Below are 12152 nucleotides of genomic sequence, written 5' to 3'. Positions count from 1 at the left end.
GTAGAGATCCCCATCTACCTCATGGTGGTCCCTGTGACTTCAGAGCATCCATCAAAGAAGTAGATACCCTGAAGACATAGATGACTTTGAAGTGGGAAAAATATTAGCCCTGCTCAGTATTCATTTTCTCTTCTTCTGAAACAAACCCACATAGCAGAACTTTATTTCAAACTGGCATTGCCATCAGAACCAAGGGGTTCCCTCTACTCTATATGAGACAGAGGTACCATGAGCTGGGTGAGGTAAGACGTCTTTTAATTTATGGCACAACTCTCACTCAAAAACAGGCTCCAGGCTATCCAGCAAGCTGCCAGTGCCGTTGTAAAATAGTTACAAAGTTAGCTTGCACAGGAACCACTAGATAAAACGAAGCAGGTGCTGCTTTATTTTATCTAAGTGCTTCCTGTGCAAGCTAACTTTGTAACTATTTTACAGCAGCGCTGGCAGCTTGCTGGAGCCATTGTAAAATAGTTACATGAGTAGGCTGGGCACAGGTCTGCTTTCTTCCCAAATCTACCGTGGAAAATCAGCTGATGGACCACTCAAGGGACCCCTGCGCCCTTCGGGGCGATTGCATAGTAACACACACATGGTCGCTCGAACTAGTTGATGCTCAAATTCAGTGACTCATTCATTAGCCCAAAATCAATCGTGATCGTCGTCGAGGCTGGACAGGTGTGCTTTCTTCCCAAATCTACCGTGGAAAATCAGCTGTGATGCTGGATAGACTTTGCATCCTTGACTTTCACGAGCGCAATACCCGTGCTGTTCCTGTGACCAGGAGCTTCTTTCTCTTCATCTGCTGAACTGATCTTTCTCTGACCTTTTACACACAAGAGGCACATACCCTACTGGGCACATTGTGTTCGCACGGGTTTCTGCAAGTTCGCAAGCGTTTTGTACAATTTCGCAATTTGCGAAATTGTACAAAACCCTCGCGAACTTGCAGAAACCCGTGCGAACACAAAAAAAAAAATCCGCGAGGATTCGCGGATTTTGCGGATTTTCGCAATCCGCAAATTCGCAAATCCGCAAATTCGCGGATTGCCAATCCGCAAAATCCGCCCATGCCGAACATATACCCAGAAGTGGCTCTGCAAAAAACCTTCTTTGGGTGGGTAAACTTTTCTGTCTTATTAGATAATCTTCTCTGTGTTTTTCTCTGCTTATGTCAGTCTTGAACACTGTGGTAAATGTGATATCCTAACGGGGAGCACAACTTAAGCATGTTCGTCCCCAACTGTAATACAGCTGCTGTTGGGTGCAACACCCTTAGGGGGATATTCACAAGGGCTTATCCTCAATTTATTCCCACCTTAACGCATCAAAAGTGGAGATTGATTTAACACCCCATTCACAAGCTGGTGCAAACTGCAGACATCGCCAGTATTCTCACGATAAGTGACCCAAAATTTATCACCGTGGTGGACACTACCAACTAACCCAAATGTGATGCAGAGTAGGCGTTTCTATTCAAAAACACATGAAAAAACCACAACACCACTTTCTTAACGTACTGCCAGATCCGTGATGGAAGTCAAAACCATGCGTTAAGCCGCAGTAGCAGCAGGTATTTAACACCTGCCTCCTGCAGGTGTAAAGCTGGACGACTACCTGCAGTAGGCAATGGAGCCCCGCACACAGCCACACCCGAAGAACAAATGACACCATGGAGCTACTCATCCTGCAGCTCGGAGCCCCGACAGGGCCACAACACCCACTGCCACCACCCTCACGACCGCCACCACCCCGTGGACCCAGACCCACCCTCCTCCGGACCACCACAGAGGCAATGCAGAGTAAGACAGCCGACCTACCGAAAAGGCACCAGTCTCACAGACCTAACATCAGAGGAAGTCATTGCCCACTACAGGCTCAAAAGGACAACCATCATCCTCATCATGAATCACATCGCCCACAGGTTGACGGTCCCAAAACAGTGGAGAACCAACATCCCTTAGCAGACAAGTTGCTGGCTGTGCTGCACCAGTTGGCCTATGGTGCCTTCCAACCAACAACTGCCAGAGTCGGAAGGGTCTCACAGCCAGCCCTATCAAAGTTCATCACACCTGTCATGTATGTCAACCTCAGCTTCATACCCCAGTATCTTCACTTCCCCCACACTCCGCAGGAACAGCAGGAGACCAAGCAAGGCTTCTATGCCATAGCTGGGTTCCGGGCCATGTTGGGGGCAATGGACTGCACACATGTCCCACTTGTGCCCCCTGTGGATACTGCACACTACTACCGCAACAGAACGCACATGCATTCCTTCAATGTTTAGGCAATAGTGGACCACCGGGGAATGTTTAACAATGTCGTCGCAAACTGCAGTGTGCACGATTCCTACATCTTCCTACAGTCCATCATCAATCAGAACTTCCAGGATGGCACATATGGAACTGGACTGCTCGTTGGTCTGTATACGCACCAATGCTCCATGGATCCCAGTTCCAGAAGTACCGGACGATGATGGGGACGATGGGGCAGGTGGCCCACATCCCACTGCAGCTGCAGTAGGAATGGCCCATAGGAACACCATCATTGACAATTACTTCTCATGAGCATGTGACATTGTGGCCATCCATGGCAATCATGGGACAGTACAAAATGTCCAAAAGCACAGCATATGTGAATAAAACATATTTGCAGTGTTCAGGTTGTACTTGTACATTGTCGTGTCACAGTTTCCTCCTGTGCCAGGTGTGATTTGCCATGTTGTGCACATTTGCGGGACCAGTTGTGTCCTGGTACTGTTGTGGAGATCTTGCTGTTTGTACCGGGATGTTGTCGATGTCGAGGTGCACTCATACTTATGTGCGTATTCTGCATGGGGGTGATTCGCTCCTGCGGCTCTGATTTGTCTGCCATTGGTCCCTTTCGTGCGGTGTGCCTATCAGTTCTGTGCTTCCATGGTGCTGAGATATTGCAGACTTGGGTAACTTGTGCTCTTTGTTGAGTTGTCATGCTTAGGCATGGTTTGTCCACAGATGTGTTGTTGTCTTCAGGGCTCTTCCATTGTCTTCCTCTGCCATGCAACGGCATTCACGTCGTCTGAGGTGGTGTGCCATCTTTGCCTCTTTGTTGCTAATGACACTTTGGAGGTGACAAACAGTTGGTGGTGGTGTTCTAGCTCATGTGTGGCGATCATTGGGTTTTCCTGGCGACTTTACCCCGTCTTCCTCTTCCTCTTCTCATTGGCATTCCATGGGTCCTGTATTCCGGGGTGTTTCTCCGTCGGGATTGTGGGGTTTATGTTGTCCTATGCAGTCAGTAAGGCTGCATCCGTGGTACTCCGCAGTTAATGTTGTTTTTAGTGGCATTTTCCATATGCTGTTCTTGTGCTTTTTCCCGTATTACGCATGGGTATTGCTGGCCTCTCGCTGGTTGTCACCTTTTTCTTATTGCTTTTCGGGAACATCGTGTCTTTTTACACATTGGGGTTTTTGTTTTTATCTCCGCCGCAGTGGTTGTATCATGGACATTGGCCGGGTTTTTTTTGCGGACTATCGCATGGTACTGCCTTGTTGTGAATTCCACGTTGACACAGGGTTATTTTCCCGCGATAGGCTGCGATGTGTAAAGTTGCGTTAGCATTTTTTTGTGATGTTTAGCACATGTTCTTGTGAATATGTGAATTAGTGTTTTCTTGTGGTGCAGATTCCTCTTTCTGCTCCCCCACTTTTTACGGCGTTGGCGTGCATGGTTGGAAAGGATATTAGCATTTTTTCCTGAGTGGCGAGGTCACCCCCCCTGGCATCAGGCACATAGAACATGCTCAAAATGTAGGACTGCTCCTTAACCACCCCCTGAAAGTGTGGAACGTGTTTTTTCTGTACAATACCAAATCCTCTCTTCATTTTTATGGGCTCCTAGTTTTTTCCTCCTGCTTGCCTACATGGTGGCATTTTCTCTCTACATGAGGAAAGTGAATAGGCTGATGTAATTCCTCCCAATCCAAGATGTCTCCTTCCATTAGGGATTGCTCTGATTAACCAATCAATCATGTCTACTTTCACTTCCCTTTCTTCTATTTTCAATTCGTGTTTGTTCACTATGTAAGAGGCTTGGAGCTGACACTCATTGCAGTGCAAATGCTCCAGTAAGTGTGTCTGAGGATTTCTCCTTCCTGGTTACTTGAACATGGAATCCAACTTGATCTTCAGGAATCCTGCACTATCTCCTTGAATCCTGTTCTGTCATCCAGAACCTTGGTCCAGCTCCTAGAATCCTGCTCCACAATTCTGATTCCTGATTTTCAGAAATGACTATCTTGTGTGTGGTATTCTGTCAGACGTTTGCCTTGACTGTTTCTGTTGGACTTAGAGCTCTATCCACGTTCCTCCTGCTAACCCGTGGTAAAGTGCCTGTGCCCTCCATTTAAACATGGTACAATTGATATATACTTGATGGGTTTATGTAATTTCTTTATAAATCCCTAATGTATATCACCAGGTGTACCTAGGGCCTATAAGTAAAGTGCTGCTAGTAGACTGCAGCACTTATTGTGCCATGCACTGCATTGTCACTGTAAAGCCTGTCTCCTGGTCCACTATTGTAGCCTGACTGTGCAGTTTTAAAACTGCAAATTCTACCTGTCAAAGGAACTCCTTTTGGCAGTCCTAACCCTTCTTTATAAATATGAATAAGTCACTCCTGAGTTGGCCTTAAGGTATGGTGCATGCTATCTATACGTAGGGCATGTAACGTTTAATATTATACGCATGCTCCCATTGAAAAAAGCCCTAAAAGCTATTTTATTTGTAGCAGGGTTGGTTGTTCCGTAGCAAAATCTTTGAATACAGTATTAAGTTTCATAAATGTTATCCCAACCTAGGAAACAGCTTCAGATTCACTTTTTATACTTTTTAAATATGTTTACACTGTTACTTCACTGGTGTAGTTGATTTTGTAATACATGTTTTGAAAATATGAGTTATAAAAAGTTATCTATGTTTTGACTGAAGTCCCTGGCGGCTAAATCTGCATTTTGCTATTCCTCCTCTGCAAGGCAGTAAATAGCATTTCAATAGGTGTGAACGAGAAATGAATTTGCCAAATGGCCTTGGGAGTGGGGAGGTGTTGTTGGGCCCTTAACAGAATGGCCTGTGGTCTGGGCTCAAGGACTTTATTAACTTCTAAGAAGCCTGCCCTGTCATAAACAGATGTAGCTAACACCCAGGCCTGTACCCTTCTTTTGTAACCCCCACGCAGTTCAGAATCCATCGCATTGGGCCTCTAGTTGACATCACAGTCTCAGATCCTGCTAGAGTGTAAAGACCTAGTTTTGAATATGACACTTGGGGTGTAGTTGAAAGGGTAAGAACCAGATGGAAAGCAACTCTTTGTATCTGCTGTCTGGTTGCTGATGATCTCAGCTTCTATTTTACCATACTTCACTCTCTAAGTTTGTTGGGGGTACAGGGACTGCCCTAAAACAGATTTTAGTTGCAGCACAAGTCAAGCATATTCCCACAGTCTGTTTTGGAAAGATGAGAACTATCAGGAAATTCCTATGTTTCCTCCCGGAAGAGAGCTGCATGATCACGGTTTATGCATTGGTTACCTCCCAACTAGACTATGCCAATTGTCTCTACCTGGGGTTGCCAGGCTATTTGACCCACAGGATACAGACAGTGTGAAATGCGGCTGCAAGTCAAATCCGTAGGGTTCCTCTCTGCCAGCATATCTCTCCTCATCTCAGACAGCTCCACTGGTTCCCTTTGACCAGGAGGATTGAGTTTAAGACACTCACCTTGGCTTTCCGAGCCTATCATGGCAAAGGCCCAGGATTTCTCAGGTCAAGGCTCATCCCATAGCATTAGGAGTGGATATTGAGATCTAATCAGCAGCGTCTTCTCAATGTCCCCCAATTCACAGAAATGCAACAATGAGGCAGGTCTTTCACAGTAAGGACGTCCAAACTATGAAACGCATTACCCAGCCACATGCATAAGTTGAACATGGAACAGAAATTCAGAAAGGCTTTATAAACCTGTATTTTCAGGCAGGGGCAGTTTTGTCTGGAGCTTCTCAATCTCTCTAGTCTGCTAGCGCTGGGACACCACTTCTGAGGTATCTGTGCACTCTATAAGTGGTTGTTGATTGATTGATGTAGAAGGACATTAGGAATAATATAGTACACACACCTCCCAACCCTCAGGGCTCAAGTTTAGTGTGCAGAGACTTTAGTCATATTGAAAATGCTCAAAGGAGGAAAGGTCTAACTTTACGACTTTCGGTATTCAGAAAGGGCATTTACCAGTAGTAAAGTTAAACTTTTGTCTCAGTTTAACTTAGATTTTGGTCTTAAGTCTAACTGAGAACTCAAGGAGTGGGGGCTCTTTATTCCAAAAGGATAGAACACCCAGTAACTATCAACATTAAAGAGAGGTAATAGTTTATTTAAACATACCGAATTTGACTGTGAATATAAATAGGGAGTGGATAGAAATGAAGAGATAGAAATAAATGGATAGAAATGAATAATTAATACTCTTTAACATTCTAGATGTTACATAAATCGTTATACAACCTCAACAACTAGTCGAAGGAACTTGAAACCTTAAAACTGAGTGCAGCATTATAATCTTTAAATACAGTCATGATTAGTATGGTATGAAGCGAGTGTGTGCTTATTGTGGTTTTATAATAAATTTTGCCGCACAGATGGTTGACGCACTTATAAATTGAGAGGTATAGGCCAAAACAATTTGGATTTAATGAAATGAGATCGTATTGTAAAGGAACAGTATAGATTATATTGATCATGTTGCTTTAACATTGTTGTATACCTAAAAAGCTTATTCATGTCTATGGAGTGACAAACATGCTCAATTTGTATTAACGAGTTGATGAATGCTCACGTAGTGACACACATGCCCATTTTGTTTTTATTCTGTACTATAGGTTTGATACAAAGTTGATATATGATAAAAAATTGTAATGAAAGGAGAAAGAAAGTTAATGTCCTGAAGAAGGTGGTCCTAGTGTGAATTTGTCACCGAAACGTGTTGACGCCCACAATAGAAGCTGTGTTAAATTTGGCAAGAGTCATAATTCAGCCACAGACAGGAAATTTAGACCCATGTCCTATGCTGTCTATGTGTAGAGCTGAATTAACACGTAAAAGACATAGGGCCAGATGTAGGTAGCAAAATACCGGTTGGTAACGGCCAAAATTCGGCGATTTTGGCCGTTACCAACCGGTATTTGGAATTTGAGATGTAGGAGGCAAAACATTTCCGAATGGGTAAATAAGAGTCAGTAATCTACCGAATCGGTATTTACTGAATCGGTATTTACTGAGTTCTTATTTACCGAATCGGTAAATAAGAAATGGTAAAAAATGTCCATCGAGAAGTAGGAAACCCAAAAAATACTGAATTCCATGAAATTCGGTATTTAAGAGTCTGTATTTACCATGGATTGAAAGCAGGTGGTAACCAGGTGCAGGATATAAAAGAAGGTCCCAAAATTCAACATTGCAACCAGAATGGTGGCATTCTACGTCATAGCAAGGCGGCTACAGCTACAGGTAGCAGGAGAGAGGGTATGGAGAAGGGAGGAGCAGGTCTACAGGCAGAGGATAACACTCTGCCAACTGACTGAGCCAGAGATACTGCAGAGGTACAGGCTACACCCCAGAACCATTCTGGACTTGATTGGGGACCTCACCCACACCTGAATCACCCAACACCAAGGGTGCACGCCATCCCACCCCATGTGCAGGTGCTGTGTAGCCTTCACCTGCTTGCCTCTGGGAGCTACTAGAGTGTGATAGCTGCAGTTGGTGGTGTGTCCCAGAGCTGCCTGTCCCGTTTTTTCGGAACTTCCTTGACGCCAAGATGCAGAGAATGCATCATTACATCCGTTTCCCTGACACACCTGCAGAACTTGCCAAGACCAAAACTGATTTGCATCAGCTGGCACACTTCCCTCACGTGATAGGCTGCATAGATGGCACCCACATTCCACTGTGTCCACCTGCAGCCACTGAACACATATACAGGAACCGTAAGTCAACGCACTCCATGAATGTGCAGGTGATATGCAAAGCTGGCAACTTCATTACAGATATTGTGGCAAAATTCCCTGGGAGTACTCACGACTCGTACATATTCCAGAACTGTGGGATATACACACGCCTTGTTGCTGGAGAGTTTGGGGACGGATACCTGCTAGGTAAATAACTGTGACACACCCTGATAGTCATAGCAGATGAATGTATCATGAGTATATAACTAATGGACCTTTTCATTTAAACCTAGGCGATAGTGCACAGCTTTCCAAACTTTTCATGTTGGTGACACACCCTTTTGTGAAAAACTTTTTAGGGACACGGTAACGCGAGGAAGAGCAGCGAGCGAGCCCGAATCACCTATGATGGGTTCGGGCACCACACTCCACACACAAACCCACACACACCACCCCACAGACCCCACACACCCAACACACACCGCACACACACACAACCCGCACACCCCACCACACACACCCCCACACACACACCCCACACCCCCCACACACACCCTCCGCACACACACACACACCCCACACACAGAGACTTGAGGTGCACTGTTAAAGGGTACAAGTGAGGGAATCAGTGGCGGAGGTGGCCTTTCCCTCCAACTGTCTCCCTCCATCTGTCTCCCTCCGACTGTCTTCCCCCCTCCCTCTCTGTCTCAATCCCTCTCTGTCTCACTCCTTCTCTGTCTCCCTCCCTCTTTGTCTTCCTCCCTCTGTCTCACTCCCTCTCCCTCCGACTGTCTCCCTCCCTCTGTCTCCCTCCCTCTCTGTCTCACTCCCTCTCTGTCTCACTCCCTCTCTAGCTCACTTACTCTGACTGTCTTTCTCTCTCTCCCTCTGTCTTACTCTCTCTGTTTCACTCTTTGTCTCTCTCCCTGTCTGTCTCCCTCTGTCTCTCTCTCTCTCTTTCTCTCTGTCATCCTCCCTCTCTGTCTCCCTCCCTCACTCTGTCTCACTCCCTCCCTCTCTGTCTCACTCCCTCCCTCTCCCCCGATGCTGTTAAGAGCAAGGGTTTCCTAATTGCAAGGAAGATTTTGTTCCTCTGACGAGGCCCTGAGCGGGATAAAGATTTTTTGGGTGCTGCATGCAGACAATGGCCTTTTATCATGGCATGAAGAGGCGATAGCCACTGGTAGGACAAGGCACTTAATGTAAAGACACAAAGTGGACTGAAGGTAGTACTGTGAAAACATTGTACTCGTGCTAAAAAAAATAGAGCAAATACATTTTGCTACTTTTTCTACATATGATAGTGAATAGAGCAAACAGATTTTCTCCAACCTCGATTCTTAATTATTTCCTCACCACTGGAGAAAAGAAGAAACATGAAGTAATTGCAAAAAAAACAGATGACGTCAATTTCCCCAAAAATATTTACCAGATAAATAGAACTGTTAAACCAGTGCTCCATGAATATCAAGTAGCGTCAACCCCTATGATAGCGTCAGGTGTAATTGGTTTAGCACATCACGGCAATACTTAAATATTTAATGATGGCTCTTTCAAATCCTATGACTGGAGCAAATCAGTGAAAACTGCACTTCAAAATGTACCATTTGACCAACTTATTTCAACAATTTCTTAAGTTGCGAGGGGGTGGAAAGCAGAGAGGAACACCCTGAAACCCTCTCAGAAGCACTTGGGAGGGGCGTGGGGCTCGCTGGAATTCGAGCATTGTATTCACCCTACTACTCTGGAAGGTGAACAGCCGCCAACATTGAATGCAACCAGAGAATGTAAATGGGGTGAAATGTCAAGAGCAAAACACATTAAAAAGTTAAAGAAAGAACACACCTTTAGGTTCCTCTCCATGACATACTCTATTGGTGGAGAGCATCTCACCTTTAACAGCAGTGACTCTATAACGAGCAGGAGGTTTCGACTCGGGTGAAACTTGGCATTCAATGCAGCCTGAGCACTCTGCCACATGGAGAGTCAGTTCCCACTTAGGGTTCTTGGTCTTCCTTTGCTTCAATTGCTTTTTCTTCAGTTTCTGCAACTCAGCTACCTTTGCTCAACATGTATTAGCTTTACTATCTCCCATACCATCTACCCAGGGCAGAACCTACAGCAGAAGGGATGTACCTGGCTACTGAACACTGCCTATAGCGCTTTTATTTCTTGCTTTCTTTCTATTCATAATTATTATAAAGAACAGTGGTCCCTATAACAAGTATTTTATGAACAATGATCATACACTAGATAGGTTGTATGTCTTCTGTCCATCCGGACAGGGATTTATTTTAAATTAGAAGAGTAGTTTTGATTGTTAAAAATGTCAAGCGGGCACAGCCGTGACCTTCAACATATACAGGACAACAACAAAAAGAACAAAATGGAAAAAGCACAAAATATGTCTGTACACTTGTGTTTCAGTGGGACAGACGTCAAATGTTAGACCGCACCATTGCAATTATCCATGTTACATACACATTTTGCATATGGGGTTTATATGTCGACGTTTCGATGCCTTTTCTAGAATGTGGGCATCATCATCAGGACATTGGATGACATTATTGTTGTCTTAATTATTGAAACCATAATAATTGGCCTTTCCATCACATTTATATTATAAACATTATTTACATTGGGAGGAAAAAAGGGGAAAAACAAAGAAAAATAACGTAAATAACAGGCATATAGCATAAGTCCTCTATGGTTCTAGTCAAATGCATTTTTTAGAACTGGGTGGTTTGGCTGTGAAGAGTGGCATGCACAACAATAAAATTAAAGTGGCCAATTGTTTGTGCGTGAATTGGCAGCGACGTGAGTTTGATCAATGTTTTTATTTTCTAACAGTGTGTGGGACTGTGAGCCGGTCCGGAATTGATTGAAAGTGATCTAAGTGCAACAAGGGCGCCGAGCGCGAGAGAAATTAATGCAAGGACGCCGAGTGAGGGGGGATTATTTAAAAGTGATCGCCGAGCGTGAAAGAAATGGCTGTGGCTAAGCGTTTGTCATGCTTTCCTATGCTTCAAATGAGATGCAGGGCGATTTAAACCTACATATTTAAGACGGCTGGTGAACCTGGGTTCTTGCAGTTAACCCGGTTTGTGGAGGAAACAGCTATCAATTAGATAAAAGGAAGTCAGGCAGTGAGTGCGAGCAGTGACCCGTGGTGATTTAACGGTTTACCTGCAGCCTCGCGGTTCGTTTTAAATTCCGGCGCGAGTATAATCACAGCGTTTGCTTGGATACGCCGAAATGCACAATGGCTATCTGCATTTGGAGGGAAGAAGGGTGCCATGGAAATTAAAAACTACATGCTTAAATCAGGCAATACTCGGGGTCTCTTCGAACTTGTACTTACTTCGGGATAACTAGGAAGCTGCCACGGGTCTGGCGATCTGGTGCTCATCAAACGTGCGCGTGGGGTTGTTTTAGAAGAGGGGAGTGATAGTGAACAGCGTGGAAGGACTATCGCGAGTGAAGGGAGATGGCAGTTTTTTCGGCGGCCATTTTAAGGTGGTGAATAGTGCTCAAGTGCCATGCATATAAGCACGTTTAAACAGTACATCAACAAAATTATTTCAAGGTGGAATCACATCAGATGGTATTTTGGAGAATCAAAGAAGGGACGTCCAATCTTCAAGTCGGTTTAGCCCATTCCGAATGCTGTTAGTGCGTAGGATCCAATGTAACTCTTCCTTGTTTAGCAGCTGAGACATGTCTGCTCCTCTTGGGGGTGGCTTGATGATTGTGATCACTGTCCAAAGAAAGTCCTTCTCAGTATGCCCTTTCGCAGTAAAATGTTCCACCAATGGGGCATTTGCTGTTTGGCATTTTATCCTGCTCTTATGTTGTCCAATCCTTAGCTTTATTTTCTGACTTGTTTGTCCTATGTAAATGAGCTTACAGGGACACAGGATAGCATACACCAAGTTCGCAGAATTACAATTAGAGAAATAATTCCTGTCAAATTTTATGTTGCCAAATTCAAACGTTTTACCCTCTATGGTGGTATCGCAGCAGATACAGCCCCCACATTTAACATGGCCCAGAAGTGGTGGTAGGCCCCAAGCATCAGTTATGGTTGTTTTTTGTGCTTTTGAAGGGAGAGCTGCTCTGACAAGATGATCTTTAACATTTTTAGAACGTTTGAAAGCGAACATTGGTTTCTCTAG

The sequence above is a fragment of the Lissotriton vulgaris genome, chromosome 6 (genome assembly GCF_964263255.1).
Source record: "Lissotriton vulgaris chromosome 6, aLisVul1.2, whole genome shotgun sequence".
In the NCBI taxonomy this organism is placed as follows: Eukaryota; Metazoa; Chordata; class Amphibia; order Caudata; family Salamandridae; genus Lissotriton; species Lissotriton vulgaris.
Note: the sequence above shows the minus strand (reverse complement) of the source record.